The sequence below is a fragment of the Trachemys scripta genome, chromosome 6 (assembly GCF_013100865.1).
Source record: "Trachemys scripta elegans isolate TJP31775 chromosome 6, CAS_Tse_1.0, whole genome shotgun sequence".
NCBI classification, from domain to species: Eukaryota; Metazoa; Chordata; order Testudines; family Emydidae; genus Trachemys; species Trachemys scripta.
The window spans coordinates 90,327,278-90,347,941 of NC_048303.1; the positions used below are offsets into that span (position 1 = coordinate 90,327,278).

At 41.7% G+C, this 20,664-nt stretch overlaps 1 protein-coding gene across 7 annotated transcripts in view; it reads right to left on the reverse strand.

Moving 5' to 3' along the window:
• KANK1 (KN motif and ankyrin repeat domains 1) overlaps positions 1-20,664 on the reverse strand; it is a 171,019-nt gene that overhangs the window by 117,467 nt on the left and 32,888 nt on the right. For 2 of the 7 annotated variants that reach the window (XM_034774516.1, XM_034774509.1), the window contains exons 1-2: positions 12,661-12,819; positions 9,175-9,309 (exon numbers count right to left, since the gene is read on the reverse strand). The exons of 2 other annotated variants lie outside the window; for them this stretch is intronic. The gene's annotated coding sequence lies outside the window, so the exon portion shown is untranslated. Of the gene's footprint in view, positions 1-9,174; positions 9,310-12,660; positions 12,820-15,956; positions 16,095-20,664 lie in introns of those variants that run through there. 3 more of the 7 variants (XM_034774510.1, XM_034774512.1, XM_034774513.1) reach the window with 3 other exon arrangements.

Below are 20,664 nucleotides of genomic sequence, written 5' to 3' on the forward strand. Positions count from 1 at the left end.
TGCAGTCCTATCTCACTGAAGACAATGGTAGTGCATAGCTATAACTGAGGACAGAATTTAGCAGGGCAGGATCTTACCAAGGGTGATACAGCAGCCAGCTTGGCGTTCAGCTTCCCCACTTGAATTCACAGGGCTTGGAATTTAAACAAACAAACAAATAAAAAATAAATACCCATCATTTGTAACTTGAGGAAGTATGATATGGAAACCAGTAAGACAGACATGAAACACTCACAATGCCATTTTCAGAGCAGAATTTCACTTTTTTATAAATCTTGTATTATTTATTCATGGACTTAAAAAAAAGTTCATCTTCATTTTCACAAAACAAATTTGGGGACAAAACTGGCCTGACAGCTCCATCATGTCCGTGTATCACACTGACAAACACAGGATAGCTGGTCTCTACTCTACACTGCCCCTCAAGCCCTTCCATTTGCTGTTAATGATGTAAAATGAGACCTACATACAGTTCACTATGAGATTTCCAACCCAAGTTTTATCTGCCATGTAACTGAGCATCTTTTGATAACCACTGAGCCATTTGGACTAGGGAAGGAAATTTTTCATATGTTATATGAGGAAGCATAAAACTATTTTAAATACTTTAAAGACAAATGAGGCCTGGTTCTTCTTTCACTTACAACAGGTAAGTGCAGAGTTACTCCACTCACCTTAATGGAGTTAAATAGCTGTAAATGAGGCTAGGTCTACACTAGGGGGAGGGATCGATTTAAGACACGCAAATTCAGCTACGCGAATAGCGTAGCTGAATTCGACATATCCTATTCGACTTACCCTGCTGTGAGGACGGCGGCAAATTGACCGCCGCGGCACCCCCGTCGACAGCGCTTACTCCTCCTGACGAGGTGGGAGTATGCGCATCGATTCGGGGATCGATTTATCCGTCTAGATGAGACGCGATAAATCGATCCCCAAGAGATCGATTTCTACCCGCTGATCCAGGCGGGTAGTGTAGACTAGCCCTGAGAGGCGAATCAGGCCCATTGTATTTTATGTTGTTCCATGTTCCCTATTTTGATTTAACTTTAATGTAAGAGTTGAATTGCAAGATGAGCTACAAGGGGATCAATTTAGGCCACAGAGGGCAATTCTGGGAGGAAAAATAAGATTTTAAAAGGAGGAATAAGTCCTGTTGCCAATAAAATATTTCACCAGAATTATACTGAACATTTAATTAGTCATCTTTAGAAAAGGGAGACATTTGGAAGAACTGGTCTCCCAAATTAGTTGAGATTGTTCCTCTACTATTTTCCTTGATTCCAAAGATTTCAGCGTAACAAGTTCAGAAGGATACGAAGAGAGTTAACATTCTTTTTGTCCTACAAAGGGGCACCAACTAGTTTCATAGTTGCTGGAAGAAAAAACAAAACTGTTTTATAGTGTGTCAATAAGCCAATATTTGTGCTCTTTTGTTAGATCACATTTAAATCTCTCTGCTTCTATGAATGCACAATTTTTAGCTGCCAGTAGAAAGTCTGGCTTGCATGAGGCGATATATACTGTATGGCTGTTTACAGTTGAGAATGGGCACATCACATACCTTGACAATAGATATTTGAGACTTACTAGATAAACCATGGAAAATGTGCTTCTCCTCCTCAACCTCAGCTTTCTCTCCATTAAGCGTTGCCATTAAATTCATAATCCTGATTGTTAAAATAGTTCACTTCAAGATGTTGATGCTCTATTTAAATCCCCAAAGCCCCAATACCCCTTTGAAAGAAATGATGTTATGTTAAGGTGAAGGAGTTAAAGATTTACAAAGTCAATAAGAATTCATAACTTCTGCATTTTAATCATTCATAGCCACTGTATTTGATTTACCCCACAATTTCCATCAGAAAATGAAAAAGTTTTGAAGAATGAGTTATTCTCAATGTAAATCTTCTGCAGGCCTCTGTCAATCATGTTAGTCCTTTCTCTGGTTAGCTTTTCCTGCCTCCTGATTGAAACTACACGACCAATTTAATTGCTTTGTGACTTCTTATCTTAAAGGCAGAAAAATATGGAAAACTAAAATGAAGAGTTAACACTCAGCAGTTCCTTTAAGCAATGATGGAAAGCCTTCAAAAAAAAAAAAAAAAGCAGAGTGCATTAAGATCTCAAATGGATTTAAATTCACCTTTCACTACCCTTATACATTTTTGAGGGAAGCAGCCAGCATACGATTCCACATTTACAACACTTTATTCTGAAGTCTTCCTATATTAGAATATAGAGGGGGAGATTATCTTTCCAAACATGGGATTATCTCTCTCTATTTGTTTACCATAAACTACTATTCTAACAAGATAAAGGGAATTTGAAATCAGGAAGGGAAACTATAATTTCAGGAATTTTAGTGTAAAAAGAATATTCTAAGTTGGATTTCTGTTGTAAAGACTGGGCACTTGCAAAGTTTTCTGTTAGCAAGTTTTTATAGTTTCCAGTCTGTTGAACAGATCCTTAAACATTTATTCAGTGATTTTCAGAAATATGTTCTAAAGGAGTTTATTTAATCATGCTCCAAACAATGTATATGATTAAATGGAAGCCTTTTAAAAATCCAGTTAACATGTCACTCTCTGTTCCATTTACTTTTTGCACTTCTGATCAGTTTGGACAATTAAAGACAATTTCAGTACTGTCCAGTTCACTGTCAGGTTTAGTACTGCAATAATTGGGGATCAAACACTACAGGGAAGTGTTTGCTTAAAAACACACACACACACACACACACACACACACACAAAGGTATTTTCAATGGTACTGTTATTTCTAATTTATATAAATATTTTGCTTAGGTTTTATAAGAACTTGTTTTCAAAAAAAGCAAAATTTAGACCCAAAAGGTGAAATTGACAGTGCCACTTTAAACCTTCAAATAGAAAAATACCTAAACAAATCAACCAGCTGTTGTGCTGACAACATCAAATAAAGAAATTGTGGAGTTTATTCTACCCTTTATCAATAATGCATGGCTGCGCACAGACAATTTATAGCTGTTTTCCATCACTGGGTATTGTGTAGTACTAAATTAAGTCTACAAAATTCAAGGACAGTCCACCCACACAGCTACAGTAAGCGAGACATGCCACTTTGAATAAACATTTTAGAGGCATTTTATGAGTTTTATTAGCATATTGGGCCACACAACTCCTCATGGACCGAATATTCTCTCCACCCCCCAAATAAATACTCATTCTGCACACATGTTCCTGAAGATGATCAGCAAAAAGGAAAAAAGTTGGTCTTGTGCCTCCACTTATGCCCCTTTTATTTATTTATTGCTATTTTATGTATATAGAAGGTCTGACTTAAAATTTGAACATTTAAACCCATGTAAAAAATAAGATTTGTTTTCTACACAAACTAAAGTGTTGCCTACCTCCAAAAACTCTATGATGAATGCCAAACTCGAAGTTATGACACCACAAGACTCAAGAAACAAAAGGGATTTTAGTTAGACTGTTTAATAAGTGTAAACAAAAAAAATAAGTTCAATGATTAAAGGACATTTTAAAAATGTTATTTGCAGGTCACACACTTCAGAAAGCACACACCAGGTTTTCAGTAATATATAAGAATCAAATCTAATTAGGAAACTAATTACTGTATTGCAATCCCCTTATAGAGTTTATAATGCCAACAGCAAATCAGAGGTCATATCATCACTCTGCAAGCTCAACTGATGATACACTTGTACTCTAGAACAGTGGCTCTCAACCTTTCCAGACTACTGTACCCTTTCAGGAGTCTGATCTGTCTTCCCTCCCCCCAAGTACCCCAAGTTTCACCTCACTTCAAAACTATCTGCTTACAAAATCAGACATAAAAATACATAAGTGTCACAGCACACTATGACTGAAAAATTGTTTACTTTCTCATTTTGACCATGTAATTATAAAATAAATCAACTGGAGTATAAAATATTGTATTACATTTCAGCGTACAGTATGTAGAGCAGTATAAACAGTCATTGTCTATATGAAATTTTAGTTTGTATTGATTTTGCTAGTGCTTTTTATATAGCCCATTGTAAAACTAGGCAAAATCTAGATGAGTTGATGTACCCCCTGGAAGCACAGTTGTCAACCCTCCAGGATTGTGCTGGAGTCTCCAGGAATTAAAGATGAATCTTTAATTAAAGATTATGTCATGTGATGAAACCTCCAGGAATTCATCCAACCAGAACTGCCGACCTTACCTGGAAGACCTCTGCATACCCCCATAGTACATGTACGTATTCCTGGTTGAGAACCAGTGCTCTAGAAGTGAATTAGAGTCAGGTGTATCCTTTGATATCATACTGTGGTCTCAAAGAATTAAGGAATACAAAGCGAGGAGCAGTTAGTGATAATAGACAGCCCTTAAGGGTGAGAACACTACAGTTATGAGTTTTGCATATGAGTCAGTTCTATTAAGGCTCTGCCCACATTGCAACTGAAGCTTCACTTCAGCAAAGTTCCAATTTCAGAGTGGGCAGATTTAAGTGTTGTCATTTAGAAGGGGTTGGCGGTACCATCAAGAAGATAGTTTTCTGCCCCACTGTAAACCCATTGCTTCTGGCATTGTACAGTCACTGCTGACCCACTGTCCCTCTACAAAAAATACCGGTGATGCCGATGGTTCTGTGAAAGCCTTGCTTTTAGCAATACGTTTGACTTTCCATACGCCATCAGCACAGCAAACTTTTGTACTGGTGACCCCTTTGACGCAGCAAGCCTCTCAGTGCGACCCCCCTTATGAATTACAAACACTTTTTTATAGATATTTAACAGGATTATAAATGCTGGGGGCAAAACAGGGTTTGGGGTAAAGGCTGACAGCTCGCAACCCCCACACGTAATAACCTCGTGATTCCCGGAGGGGTCCCAACCCCCAGTTTGAGAACCCCTGGTGTAACTGGTCTGGCCCTCCTTCATCTCAGCCACGTGGTATGCCATCCAGAGAGCAATGCTATTGTGCCACTCTGTGTGCATGTCCAACAGGTACCCTTACTCCAGTGAAGGGACATGGGACAGCTACTCATATTTTCCCAGAATGCATTTAGACAACACTGTTGTTTGCAGTGTTGCTGCAGCCATATTCATCCCAGAATATTAGTGAGACAAGGTGGGTGAGATAATATTTTCTATTGGACCAGCTTGTGCTGGAGAAAGAGACACGCTTTTGAGCTACACAGAGCTCTTCTTCAGATCATTATACAATGCTAGGCACTATGGTGGCTGCAGATACATCCCCTGGTACATGGAGTCATTAAGTTATTTTCCCAAGAGCAGAAAGCAACTATCCAGTATTCTGGAAGACATCCTCTGGTTGCCTGGTCTGCTAAAAGAGCAGAAAGCAGTGGCAGGACAGATTTTTATTCCACAACATCAAAAAGAAAGCCACGAAACCAAGGTCCCTCCTCAGACATTCTTTCCATCTCTGTCATGGGGTCAACATGTACACTTGGTACAGGATTAAGAGCTTATTGTCTCTCCTATCTCAGAGGCAAAAGCTATTCCAGCCCAGATTCAGCTGTAATTCAGCCACATCCTTTACATAAATCTAGTTCCCCCATGAATATGTAAAAGTCTCTTAGCCACTTCTCATGCAGTAAGATTTTTAAAAGTACATTTACTGAATGCTTGGATTTTGAATTGCTAAAATAAAATTTTTTTTTAATAGGTCCAAGAATTCCTGCTATAGAACATGCAGCTGCCCATTTAAGATTTGATGAGATTGTAATATTACCCTCAATTAAATCAAAGCAGTAGGACAGAGCTCTGACAACTGAGAATGCCCAGATTCAGTTTCCTTTGGTTATTTAAAAAAAAAAAAAATGGAATAAGTTTTAAGAAGCCCGTTATTCATCTTGCACTGCCAAGAAATTTGCTTTGGAATTAGAAAGGTTTTCATTTCTTCTTTCAGGAGCTGCACAAGATAACACAAAATAAAAATATGCACATAATATAGTTGAGCTCTATTCTTCAGGTAGAGAACATTGCTCCGGAATACACACTGTCCCCATTATGGGACGTGGTCCCTTCCAGTCCTATGTTCTTGCTACAGTGATGAGCACTGTTCTGCATTTAAATTACTCTTTTAATACAGCAGAGCTCAAGTAAAAAAAATAGATGTGTTATATTTTTTGTACATATACCTAAACCTTTTAAATTAAGTGACAAAGAAATAAAGATGTATTGATCTGAACATGTTACATATATACACAGTACTCCAAACTTATTTCATTAAAAGAAAACAAACTCTTAAATATGTTTCTGCTAAATGAATAGTCTTGCTGTATTATATTTTCATTCTTAATAAAACTCTCTTTAATAATACACACTGCTATTACTACTACAGTGCTTTATTAGTACCAGCAATTAAGTAGCCACTTAGTTATGACATGTTTTACTTTCACCTTTCAGGTGCAAAAGGCAAGGAGTGTTTACTACACTTAGGAAGGGTGGGGTAGAGAGAGGAAGAGGAAGAGTCAGTTGAGCAACTTAACAAGGAGCAGGGCAATACAGAGCATCTCAAACTTTCTCCAGCGGGGGCCACATTTAAGAGAGCATTTCACTCCTCACCTATGTGCACTCACCTAACACCCTTGGAGCACCTGGCAACCAAAGCAATAGCCTTATATGGAATTAGCATTTGTTTGTTTCTTAGCAGTCTGGTGTGAAAAGTTTGTCTTTTGTGAAGAACAGTCAGACACAGGCTGCATTTGCTGCTCATTTAATGTCCCCCCTCTCATGAGCATCCGTTCCAGTCTCCCTGCTTCTCTTCCATTCATCCCTTTCTCCTCCCTCTGCGCATGCTTCCTTGTTCTGTTCTCCCCTGCACATCCAGTCCAGCCACCAGTTCCTCTTCTGCCCTGCACAAGTCAACCAGCTGCCTTATTCTCTTCTCCCCTGGGCATTTCTCTCTTCCACTGGTGTCTGGCAGCTCCAGTCCCACCTTTGATCCCCGAAGAAAGCTCCAGGTTCCTCACTTCCTCCTCTGAGTAGTAGCCTTTACTAGCAGCAAAGGAGGAGCCAGCCGCCAGCTGCTTTTCCAAGCCCCAGTTCTTTTCACTGCACAAACTGCCTGAACTCCTATTATCACAGAGCCAAGCCAGTACTATCTAACCCAGACACCATAAGAGATCTAAAGGAAGCACTCCATGGATTATCAGTAGCCCAGACTACAACCTAAAATCCACTGGTTTAATATGCAGACAGGCAATGCAGACAAACGTTTCCTTTTCACCGCTGGAGGATGTCACAGTTGCTCAGCATGGATGAAGTTCACCTCTCCCTGCACCTACCCTGAACTGAACTCTGTGCAATAAACTCCAAAGGGAGTGAACCAACGGAACCTGCACACATCTCCAAACTTGCACGCCAGGTCTCACAGCTGCAGCACAATCTCCACCCCCCAGCCCCCGTCCACATGCCCCGAGTGACTGGTTTGGGAGGCTGGTATAGTGGCTGTTGCCCCTGTGATGTTTTTGGGCCACTAGATTCAGTAGCCCCTGCTTATCCCAACAGCATTTATTGCAGCTGGCAAGTCAGGATAAGCACAGAAACCACAGGGCCTAAGCAGTATGGATGGCTTGTTTGGACTTCTGCATCTGGACCAATTTTACTCTATGACTAGGTGTGACTCATTTCTTCTTAGTTACTTTAAAGTGCAGCAAGTGAACTCCAATTGTCAGGGTTAGCAAGAACTCATCTTTCAGATTTAAGAGGTATGTTTAGTTTTAAATTGTGAGCAACTCTCATCCTAACTGTTTCTTCTTCCAGGGTCTATGGGAAGGTGGGCAGCAACAGTGGCCTGAGATCAGTTGCTGTTTCAGACAGTAGCCACCGTCACCATCTAGGGCGATCTATGGCATGGAGGAGAAGAGGGATGGCTCTTGTGCCAGGCTGCTCCCCTGCCACCAGAACCATACTCCTAAAAACAAGGACACACACACCAAGACAGATAGCTGGCGGGAAGAATCAGCAGGCCCGCAGGCCCAACAGTCAAACCAGAAACCAGCCCAATGATGTTGCCTGCCCTCCCTCAGAGCTTGCTAGCCTCCTGCCTCTTTTCTCCACACGCCCTTGGCTTGGTTTTAAAAAGAGAAGGGCAATTGGGCTGTCTCCCCAGGCCCAACTTTAGTCTCTCAGAACAGCGTACATTGCAGCTCTAGCATGAAGTTTGCAGACCATCATACCATTCATTCCACCTGCATGTTATATCCCTTTCCCCCATCCTGTGTCTTGTCTGTAAGCTCTTTGAGGCAGGGACTGTTTCTATGGGCTTGTTTTCACTGCAAAATATTGCCCTTAAGCTGACTTCCGTCCACACACAAAAACCTCTCACTCAAGTGTAGTACATGCTTTACACCGAGGCTAGCTGGCTTGGCTGGGGCTAAGGCTGCTTTCACTCAGGCTGGTAACCTGCCTGCTTTGCAGTGAGGACAGACTAAACCAGTCGAGTGCCAACAGTCCAGTGCTTTCCCCACAATCCCCCTACGCTCCCAGAAGCACAGGCAAGTTCTCCCACAATTCCCTGGGAAAGAATCATAGAGCAGCTCAGCTTACTGCAGCACCAAGAACCAAGGGCTACGTCCCCAGAAGGCGCACACATGGGGGAGTGAGGACAAAATATGGCTTTGCAGTTTGGATATTCACCCCCAAACCAGGTCAACCCAGGCACCAATCACCTAAGTTAACTCTGCAGTGAAGTCGTACCTTGTTTGTACAGTGCCTACCCCTCATTTGGCCTTTAGGCAGTACAGTAATACAAGTAAATTATAATAGTAACAGCTCTATTCAAAGACTGGAGAACAGGGGACCACTTTTCAGACCAGAACTGCATTTTAACCTCTAAATGCCTCAGTTACTTGTAAAAACAGGGATATTATCTCCCATACTTAACATCCCAAGGAGACTGAGGCTTAAAGAAAAAAATCCCCACACAATTAATGTAGGTGAAACACTTAGTACTTGTATAGTTCCTTCCATTAGAGTATCCCTAAGTCTAGAATTAGTGATTAAGAAGAAGCCTAGTTTTTCCAATAAAAAAATCCTAAATTAATAAAGCCTCATTAGTTCAGTGAAACTAGCCATGCTTCAACTGACACTGAAGATCTAACAAAGTGATATAGAATGTGTTAGTCTGATACCACAGGGATGGGGGTTTAAATCATACCTCAAAAAATCTGTACCGAACACAATCCCCTAGTTTCCTCCAGGCGTTTTTTAGGATCAGAAATAAAAGTAAAGGAGTTTCAGCTAGTGCAACACTTCAGCATCTAACAGTACATCCAGATCCTTGAAAGTCATTCTGTAAGGAAAGAGGCAAAAACAAAGCACCTGGTAATGATCCAAGAGTAGTACTGCACTTAATACACCATAAGTTTATGATCTAATTATTTCACAGTTTAGATGTTAGACAACCCTAAAAAACTTTTAAATAATCAAAGTTATTTTTAAAGGCTAAAAGTCATCTTCTGCCTCCAAGTAACATGACCACGCTCACAAATAGTGAGCAAATTCACTGAGAAGGAACTTGTGAGCTTTTTGGTTACAGGGCTCTGCAAAGAAAAATAAGAGTGTAAGGACATGGTTTCCCAGTTTAACTCACCTCAGTTAAAGCAATAGCCAATATGAACACACACAAAACAAAAAGCTGAGCTTGTACTAAAATTATAAGAATGCCATACGTACCAACTATTAATCAATGCTGCCAATATTAAGAATACAAACCTAGGGAAAACTAAAGTATCCTTTGACCCAAATTAGTGTTTTGTCAATCCAGATTATTAATTTAGAAGCATTAGGTGGAAGTGTTACATTGTTAATTATGATTATGTAGTATGTGAAAAGCATAAGGATGCATTTTACAGAATACAGTGTTAATGAAGACTTACTGAGATGTAAGAAACTTGTTATTCCCCTATTTGTCTCAAAATTGGTTGAGCTACTTTATTTTGCCCTGATCTTGCAAAAACTTATACACATGCTTAACTTTACACAGCAGGAGTAGTTGCCATTGAAGTCAGAGCTACTCAGAATTGTGACAGATATGACAGTATCCTGTAATATCCTGCACAAGCCTTATTGAATTGAATTTAGTTTCTCTGGAGTCCATTGTATTAAAAATGCAATTGTCTGTGTGTTACTGAGGGACTGTCTATATTTCCATAGGAAGGGTAAATAGGAGAATAGCAGGGGTTTAGTAGGCAAATTCATTCAGATTGTAATGGCTCGAGAGGAACACACACACAGAGAGGTCCACATATACTAATTCAAACTGGATTCTCCTGGGACCAATAGACAAAGAAAGGATATTTGGATAAATAGTCTTGCTTTAAACTGGCTGAGGGCTTCCTTTCCACTCCAGCAAATGGACAGGACTTCTGGTCCAAGGGAAGCCCCAATCCTCAGGGAAGGGTTGGATGGACTTTGGCCCACTTAGGCCTCACAAAACTGAGTGCTTGTTCTGAGCTGGAGCTGCAATGAACTTATGACCTTGGGGACCATTCCTGAGTGGGGTTTGAAGGACTAATTGCCAATCAGAGCCTTTGTCAGGTGTGTAGGTTCTTTTATTGTTTTTAATATGTTTGCTCTGGGATGCTTTCACTGTAAGAATACATCTGCTTGCTTAAGGCTTCTCTTAATTTAAAACGTTATAATGGCACTTCTGTGCCACTGCGGCTGCACCCCTGTAGCGCTTCAGCATAGGCATTACCTACGCTGACGGAGGGATTTTCCCATGCTCACGGAGGTAATCCACCTCTTTGAGAAGCAGTAGCTAGGTCAATGGAACAATTCTTCCATTGACCTAGCACTGTCTACAGGGGGACTTAAGTCGGCTTAACTCTGCTACTCAGGGGTGCGGATTTTTCACACCCCTGACCAACTTAGTTAAAGCGACCTAATTTTTAAGAGTAGACCAGATCTTAGAAACAGCTGTGTGGTAACATACCACAGGAACCAGGGGTCACCCAACAAAATTAATAGGCAGCAGGTATAAAACAAACAAAAAGGAAGTACTACTTTGCACTACACAGTTAACCTGTGGAACTCATTGCCAGGGGATGTTGTGAAGGCAAAACCATAACTGGGTTAAAAAAAGAATTAGGTAAGTTCATGGAAGATAGGTCCAACAATGACTATTAGCCAAGATGGTCAGGGATGCAATCCCATACTCTGGGTGTCCCTAAACCTCTGACTGTCAGATGCTGGGACCAGAAGACAAGGGATAGACCACTTGATAATTACCCTGCTCTGTTCACTCCCTTTGAAGCATCTGACATTGGCCAATGCCAGAAGACAGCATACTGGGCTAGATGAATGATAGGAATGGCTATACTAGGTCAGACCAATGTTCTTAACTGTGCCAATCACAATGTGTACCATGTCTGAGGAGAGAAGCAAAGCAGGCCTGCTTAGACATTCTTTTGCTGGGAATAGCCAAGTGAAAGCCTGGAAATAACCCATTCAGAAAAGAGAGAGAAGCAGGTCTCCACCCAAGAGAGCGGATAACTGGGGTGCCAGAAGTCTGAGAGTGGGTGCCCTCGCCGAACCCCTAAGGGGAAATACCGGAGCAGCTTCCCTGAACTGTGACACACACCATGAGTAGTTCCCATTAAAGTCAACAGAGCTACTCAGAATGTGTGAAGTTAAGCATGTGCCTAAGCCTCTGCAGGATCAGAGCCTTAATGTGCAGTACAGCTCTCTCCCTGTAAGGGTTTTAAAAGTAATTTAGTCACTTATGTTTAAGGCTGCAAGTCTGTAACGGAAGTTACGGATTCCGTGACCTACATGACTTTTGCAGTGGCTGGGGCTGGCTCAGGGGCTGCCCGGGCCAGCAGCAGCAGTTTGGGTGTGTGGGAGGGGGCTCAGGGCTAGAGGTTGGAGAGTCCGGGGGGGGAGCTTACCTCAGGGTGGGGGGTTCCCTGGCTCCCACTGGCATGGACCCCCTGTCGCTCCTAGAGAGCGAAGGGGCCGGGACGGCAGGGGAGCCTCTGCGCCGCGTGCTGCCCATGCCTGCAGGCCCCACCCCTGCAGCTCCTGGCTAAAGGGAGCTGCAGCAGCCGGCGCTTATGCAGGGAGCAACGGAGCCCCTGCCCCTGCCTAGGAGTTGCAGGGACACGGAGCCGGGTAGGAAGCACCTGCCAGCCCTGCCAACACCCGCCCCCTCTCCCCCTTCGCCCAGTGCCAGCGGGGGTCCCGGGCCACATCCTGCAGCACCCACGGCACGCACGCGCACACACACACACCGAGTACCCACAGCTCCTCACCCAAGTTTTAGTCAGGGCGGGTATTTTTAGTACAAGTCATGAACAGGTCACGGCCTGTAAATTTTTGTTTATGGTCCGTGACCTGACTAAAAATATCAGTGACTAAAACGTAGCCTTATTTATGTTCAAATACCAGTTATTCAATTATAGATCATTTGTGGGACAAAGGGGAGTGGGGATGGTCCTGGAACGATGCATTGCTACAAGTACAAAATTCAACTCCTTGAACAAATAAATCCTCCATTTAGGATTGTAAGTTTCTTTTTTTTTTTTTTTTAAGTAACCTTTTCAGCCATGGTTAAGATAACTGGTTTTATTCCGTTACAGAATGAACAGAGTGGAGTTAAAATTGATATACAGTTTAAGAGATCCAAATTGTTCTCCCGTACCTTCCCCTGAAGTTTTGAAATTGCCTGTGGTGCAGTCCTACAGGGTAGGGTCACACAAAGACCTGTGCAGCTCTAGGCAGCACAATTCCAGTCCCAACAGCTGAGTGAAATGGACACAGTTGTAGTCAGTTTAATCCTGGAGCTCCTACTGGGGAGATACTAAGTGAAGAGTACAGAGTGAATATCTGATACAGGTGCAGAATGAATATCTGATACAGCTTCTGGGGCACTTTGCAGGCAGTGCAGGAGGAGGAGAGACAAGAAAAGACAAATGGCTTAACAAAACAAGGCAAGAGTTTTGGGTAACATTTTGAGGGGAAGAAACATTGTTTGCATCCAGGTTTTAATTTTGAAGGCTTTATCATCATCATCATCATCAACTATATATTTATACTTTCATGTGGAAAGTCACAAAGCCATTGTTAGCTAGTGGCTAAACCACCTGATCTAACCTTCATGGAATACATGGGAATTAGTCCAAGCAAGATTAAAAACTCTTCACAATCAATGGGCATCAAATTAAGTCATGTCCTGATGCCCCAATTACTGTTTTCCTGTTACTATGCACATATTGTTTTCACCCTGGTTGCTTTAAAAAATAAAGAATAAAAAAAAAATTAAAAAACCTACAAAACTATTCTTTCCTATCAAATGCTGCTTTAAAAAAAAAAAAAACAATGACAGGCACTTTTTCATACCTTAGAACAACTTTTTATTTTACTCAAGTTCTAGTAAGATATAGGAGATCCAATATTTAACAAAGACCAAGGAGTAGCCCCATTATTTGTTTAAAACCAAAAAATAAACTATTGGCAAAGCTATACCCTTGTGTGACTGTAAAGCCTTTAATCAACTTCAAGACTTTCAAAGCTGGGAAACAAATAAAACACAGATGAGGATTCTTTCCCGCCCACAGTCCCTCAGGTTTGATAAACATTTCAAATTTGTCAGCTATAATGAACTTTGTTTACATTACACATTTACCTATTCAGGGTAGCTTCTAAATGATTTCAAAATACAAAGGAAAGCAGTAGAAGTACATCTATTAGTAACAAGAGCTAACAGACACACTGGATGAAGTACTCCATTTTCAGAGTCAGAGGTTTAGAAGGCATTTCTTCTCAACTCAGATATTTATTTTTCTAAACATATTTAGAAAGAGAAAAAACATTTTATGGCTCTCTACACCAACGTTGGTTTATATCTGAAAATGTTTTAAGTCTGTGCGTTTTTATTTAAATGTACCATACACATTTTCAAGTTTGTCAAACGTTTACAATCAAGTCAAGCACATTTGAAAGGGGTTTTATTTTGGTGTTGTTACTCTTGACTATAACATCAATTCAAACTTTAATTAAGCCACTGTATGATTTTAGGTTTACAGAACTATAGCATTTTGTAGCTCCATTAACTACTTTCCCTTACAAAGGATTTTATGGGTGTTTTCAAAAATCCCCTTCCTCCATCTCTCTCTCCCTCTTAAAAATAAAATAAAAAGTAAAAAATTCAGTGCTTTAGAAGAGTTAAGTGAGATGACACACGGTGGTTATATTCTGAAAGAGGCATTACAGAGTTCTACATTTTTAGTCTTGAGAGCGTCCAGTCCTCTGCTCGCTACACTGGCTTTCCACAGAATATCAAGTCAAGTTCAAGATTTGAGTTCTTATCTTCAAAGCACTCAGTTGCCGGGCTAAGTATATCTAAGAGCTGGCCTAAGGCTCTGTAATGAGGACTCTGATACACAACTCTGCTTCTCTGGCAAAGTGGAACTATCTAAAATAGAGGTAAAGTTTGTTGGTGTGGGAGATGGAGCTCTCTCAGGGGCTAGTCCAAGGCAAAATCCCACAGGAACTAAGGAGCATCACAAATCTCATCACAAGGACAAGGCACATGCCTTGTACCGTGGCTTCTCTAACACACAAACAGCACATACATGTTTAAAAAACAAACAAACAACCCACACCATTCTCCCCCTCGGGAGAAGATGAGGGAAAGAGAGAGAGAATGAATCATACCTGACAGATGTTAGTCACGTCCCTTAATGTACTACTGAAAGGTGCTCAGATACTACTGTGTTATAAAAATCAGAATTCCACATCAAAGTTTCTTTGTCAGAGAAGTCATCTTTTTACTTCTGAACCGCCAGCTTTGTCAATCAGCCTGGCTTACTTCACTACCAGTGACAGAGAATCTACAATCAGACCTTTGTTAACAAGTCCACTAGTGATGTACAAACTAGGGGAGAACCTAGCTCACTCCACCATAACATTTCAGAGCCACTGCAGCTACCTAGAATAAAGAGTAGTAGAAACAAAAATATGCTCAAAAGACAGTCCAGATACTATACTAGATACAGAGGGAGCATGTCTGTTGATTAATGTGCCATTTTTACACAGCCAATTTTCCAATCTTAACCCCATTTTGATTTAAAAGACACAGACTTTAAGGCCAGAAGGGGCTATCATGATCATCTAGTCTGACCTCCCGCACGTCGCAGGCCACAAAACCTCACCCACCCACTCCTGTAATAGACGCATACCCTCCAGCTGAGCTACCCAAGTCCTCAAATCCTGATTTTAAGTCTTCAAGTTACAGAGTATCTGCCATTTATTCTAGTTTAAACCAGCAAGTGACCCATGCCTCAGGGTGCAGAGGAAGAGAAAAACCCCTCAGGGTCTCTGCCAATCTGACCCGGGGGTGGGGAGTGGGGATTCCTTCCTGACCCCAAATACGGCAATCAGTTCAACTCTGAGCATGTCAGCAAGACCCATCAGCCAGACATCCGGGAAAGAGCATTCTGTAGTAACTCAGAACCTGCCTCCTCCCCATCTCGTGCCTCATCTCTAGCCATTGAGGATTTTTGCTACTAGCAGTTGCAGATGGGCCACATGCCATTTTAGGCAGTCTTGTCACATCATCCCCTCCTTAAACTGATCAAGCACAGGTTAGGTTTTTTACACCCAACAGCTCCCCTAGGAAAGCTGGTCCTGAACTTCACTACTCTGATGGTTAGAAACCTTTGTCTAATTTCAAGCCTAAGCTTATTGATGGCCAGTTTCTATCCATTTGTTCTTGTCTTAACATTGGCACTTAAATAACTCCTCTCCCTCCGTGGTATTTAAGTTACCCCAAAAAAAACCTTCCAGGACTTTCAAATAAAAGGTGCAGTGGAGCCCCTTTTTCATAAGTGTTCAGTTATTAAGAGGCAAGTTGAACTGGGGCCAAAGTAACTTGGCAAGTTTCTTTTTGAGGTTTCAGTGACAAAGCAAATCTTTTTTGCTTAAAGCCAAGGCTACCTTATCTGCCATCACTGATGCTGCCTCTTGGTACAAAGATCATCGCTCTTCACAAGATGCAAACGGACTTTCAGCTTTTTGTGACTTGACGGGATGCACAGGATCAAGAACAACATGTTTGGTTTCTGACTGACCCACCTATTAAAACAAGAATAGTTGTCGGTGGGGTGGCGTAGTATAAAGTTAGAATAATTTTACTGCATACGTATTTATTACAATCTGCAACCAGACACACTAAGTCCCGTTACACAAGGTGGAAGGCAACAGGGAGTTGTTTCCCCCAGTGCAGAGTGGGTATAAGAGGCTAACAAAGCAAAATGGTAATGTGACTACTGCCACACTACACTGGTGTACATGACAAGCCTGGGCCCCACGTGAACAGGCAGTTTCAGATGCTGGGTAGTCACTGGCTATACGGAGATATTGTGTTAGCAATGTTAGTGACAAACATGGTTTCTTTCCACAGAAATCCTCTTATTTAAATTGAGAAAACCTTTTACCTGGAAGATCTTATTACTTCATGACTTTAATTATGGTCTCTCTCAAGGTTGTCCAGCTGACATTCTCTGCACAGCTCAGCTACATGAATTAATGCATGAGTTACTTTAGCAGCAAAGACTAATGGAAATGGTAAATGGGTTACACAAACTCAAGTAGGACCTTGGGTACAAGAGTCAGTTCTCAAGTTTCAGTTCATTTACTTAGAGGTTTGAGAGAGAGTGGGAAAAGGACAGTTTCACCTTGTTTAGGATTAGCATTGGAACATAGTTAGCAATAGTCAGCCACCTTCCTGATCCTTGTAACAATAACCGAAAAGGGCATTTAAGTTACATTTCTAGTCCAGGCAGCCACACTATTTGAATATAAAGAGGGACCACCCATATCAGGCAACATGAACACCACTCTTAATAATATCACCAGGGGAGGGCTATGAAGACCACAAAATGGTTTGCCAAATACCAGTACACCTGAATGCCAATCTCCCAAAGAGCGTCAAAAAGAATTTAACCAGATAATTCACCAGGCATCTGCGTCCTTGGTCACTGCTGCATCAAGAAATTTAATAAATAAATATGATTTATTGATAAAATAGTTAGTTTGCCTGAGGTTCAGATCCACATAGGATCAGTTCATGAAACAGAAGGATTCACAAAAGCAAAAGCTTTCAATACATGACCGTTCAAGACGGGTAGGAAATTTTATTTGTAAACAATTACTGAATGGAAGTTGATGCATAAATATGTTGAGGAGAGGCAAATGGTGTATGTTTTAAAACAGAGCTCTTTTTTGCAGTTTTGATGTCATAACTTCAACTACTTTTATATTTATGGATTAGAAGATTTACTTAGACTATCCTTTGTTTTTCCTCCATCCCCTGAAAAAAGTATCCATCCTTTGGGTCAAAACAACAGATTGTACAAACAATCAACTGCAACTAGGGTTTCATTCATTATCAGGAGGACTAACTTGGCGTTTCTTTTAATACCGAAATTGAACAGTGACAAATCACTATCCTGGTACTTCACTCCTTCTATAATCCATGCATTTAAGCCTGAGATAGAGCCTTTATGGTATCTAATTGCATGCAAACATCACTTTGTTATAGTGCTACATATTAAGATAATCTCACCATTGTGCTAAGCAGAATTTTACCTGGAAATTAAGACGGAGCTTCATAGCATACTTGCTAGTTTCTCTGGAGGTAGGACGGAACCAAAACCATCAGTCTTCCAACCAGCCACTCACCCAATACTGTCACTATGGGTAGATTTACACTGCAATCGAAGGTGTGACTGCAGATTGGGCAGGCATACCTGCACTAAATAACAGTGTAGACTGATCTGGTGGGATATGGGCAGGCCTGTACAGTCCACACCATCACGCCATCACTCCTTCACTGCTATTTCAGGATGACAGATTGAGGGCCTTTCTTTTTTTTTTTTTTTAATAAAATAGAGCGATCAGGTTGGGGGTGGGTGAGGAACCATAGCTCATTCTGCTCTTTCCATTTCTAGATCAGATAGCCACTCACCTGCGTACAGTGGGCAACATTTACCTTCAGGCAGACTGCTGCTCTGCTGAACGTGACATGGTAGGTGAGGTAATATTTTTTTTATTGGACTAACTTGTGCTGGTGAAAAAAGACACATTTTTTTTGCTCCACAAACCTGAAGAAGAGCTCTGTGGGGCTCAAAGGCGTCTCTTTCACCAAAAGAAGTTAGTCCAATAAAAAATATATATATTATCTCACCTACTTTGTCTCTCTCATATCCTAAGACCAATGCAGCTACAACACTGCAAACTGCTCTGATGAGAAGCAGTTGTTTAGTATCCGTAATACGCTGGCTGCAGTCATATTGGAGCATGGAAAAAGCCTCAAGACCATAAGGCAGCAGCCATAAATAGCTAGTTCATGCACTATTATTAGCCTGATAAATTCCATATTGTCCATTTATAACCTTGAATTTCAGTCAACTTTGTAAATGGAGCAGTTTAGAGAGTCTCTTAAATGTTTAAAAAAAAGTGCACTAAAAATAAGATTCTAGGCTGCTGAAGCTTAACTAAGGTGGAGCACATCTGTGGAGAGCTGTGTGCTAAATTCATCTCTGGTGTAAATCAAGGGAAGTCAGTGGTGTTACCCCAGGGATGTATGTGGCTAATACATTTGGGCTGGGATTTTGAGAGAAAGACATTAAGAGATTGAAAGCCATGGGGATTTGTGTACTTAACTCCCTGAAGTTCCTTTAAAAATCACAGCCTTCGTTTTTGTGCTCTCCCCTGTGTGTGGAACGCAAAAGGTAGCCCTACACACCATCTTCTGGACATGGCTGAACAATAAAGTGTTGCATATGCAATTGGTTTCATTACAATACAAATAGTGCCAAGAAAAATCACATCCCAGATTATTCATATCTGAAAGACCAGCCTGTTCAGATTAAGGCCTGGAGCTTTGAAGCATAGGCGCCGACTCCCTGGGTGCTCCAGGGCTCTGCACCCACCGGCAACTCCCCGCCCCGCTCCCAGCTCACCTCCGCCTCCACCACCTCCCCTGAGTGCCTCGTGACTGCTTTTTCCCCCTAGCTCCCAGCGCTTGTGCCACGAAACACCTGTTTTGCGCAGCAAGCACTGGGAGGGAGGAGGGAGGAGGAGGAACGCGGCGCGCTCAGGGGAGGAGGCAGGGGAAGGTGTTGGAAAGGGTGGCGTCGGGGCAGGGCCAGGGGCGGGGGGACACGAGCACCCACCGGCACCAGGGAAAGTTGGCGCCTATGCTTTGAAGTTTCACTTTTCCTGCAGGGCACATGAGAGTGGAACTTGGAGAGAGACAGACAGACCTCACCCTTCCTTCAGGACAAATGGAATTTTAAGACTTCAGATCTGCAGGACACACACCCCATTAGAACAAACTTCCTCCCTCAAGTGGTTAGCACAGGGGAAATGGGACTCACATGACTTGGTGTCAACATCTCATTGTGGCACAGACTTGCAGGGGGACTTTAGGCAAGTCACTCAGCCTTCGCAACTGATTTCCTATCAGTAAAATGCAGATAACGATGCTTAGCTGCCTTTGTAAAACACTTTGAGACCTTCAACTTTAATATGTGAAATCTGAGCATCATCTCACCTTTTCCTCCGGGGTAGTTATGAAGAATTATGGTAAATAAGCCTCCGAAAGACAGGTACATTTGGGAGTGCTTCTCAGAAATGTATCTGATTTATTTTCCATTCCCCCACTCCAAACACACACCTTCCCTTTTTTCCTCCAGCCCCCACACTGCTCTAGAAAGTGCTCAATATTGAACCTAGGCAGAAATAGCGAGGCTACTTGTTTGTCAAATTTTAAAGCTGCACTAATTTAGCAGTTTTTGGATTCAATAAGCTCCAGGCTGCACCATTTTGCAAAATGTTTGGCTGTTTGCTCAAGCCGGCGGGTAAGAACAGTGTTTTGGAGAGAGCAAGCGGGGGCATGTATCACTGACGATGGCTATTACTGGTGGTAATGCTGCTGCATTACAATAGCTGGCTCACCCAAGGTGCTGAATCAGGGACAGTGTCTGGTTGTCAGCAGGACTCCACAAATTAGGGCTGTTGGGAGGAGACCATCCCTATGCAACTCACCTTTAACTGTCTCCAGGGAAACCCCTTTCCTCTCCAAACTTGCACACTACTCTTGCCCGGCCTCCCTTCTTTAGCTTCTCCCACCGCAATCAAGGAAGCAGAGGATAGGTAGATTCTAACTACTGCATAGGCTATGAAAGAATAGCAGTAGACACCACCATGGTTAAAATACCAGTGGCTGCCAATACCTCATCGACATTAGGACTAACATGATTGCTATAAACACTTTTAGGGAAAACACAAAGATTACTAGTGAATGCGCCACACAGGGGAATACAACGGTCTGCAGACATAACAGCATTTGCAAGATCCAGTTCTAACACACTAAGCAAAGTACTACCCCCAAAAAAGAAAGTTAAAGAACTAAACAAACAGGAAACTCCCCATAAACCGTATGACCCGTTAAGTAGGTTTTCCTTAATGACATCCAAGTATTCTAATAAAATACTTGAAGTTGCAAAAGCCCCTTTATGTACATGGTTTATAAAATATGCAGGTCACATAACAATACAATGTAAACCAGCTCTGGCTGAAGAGCTAGAGTTCAATCACAAATGTAAGGAAGGGCACAAGAAACCCAATGTAAAGCTTT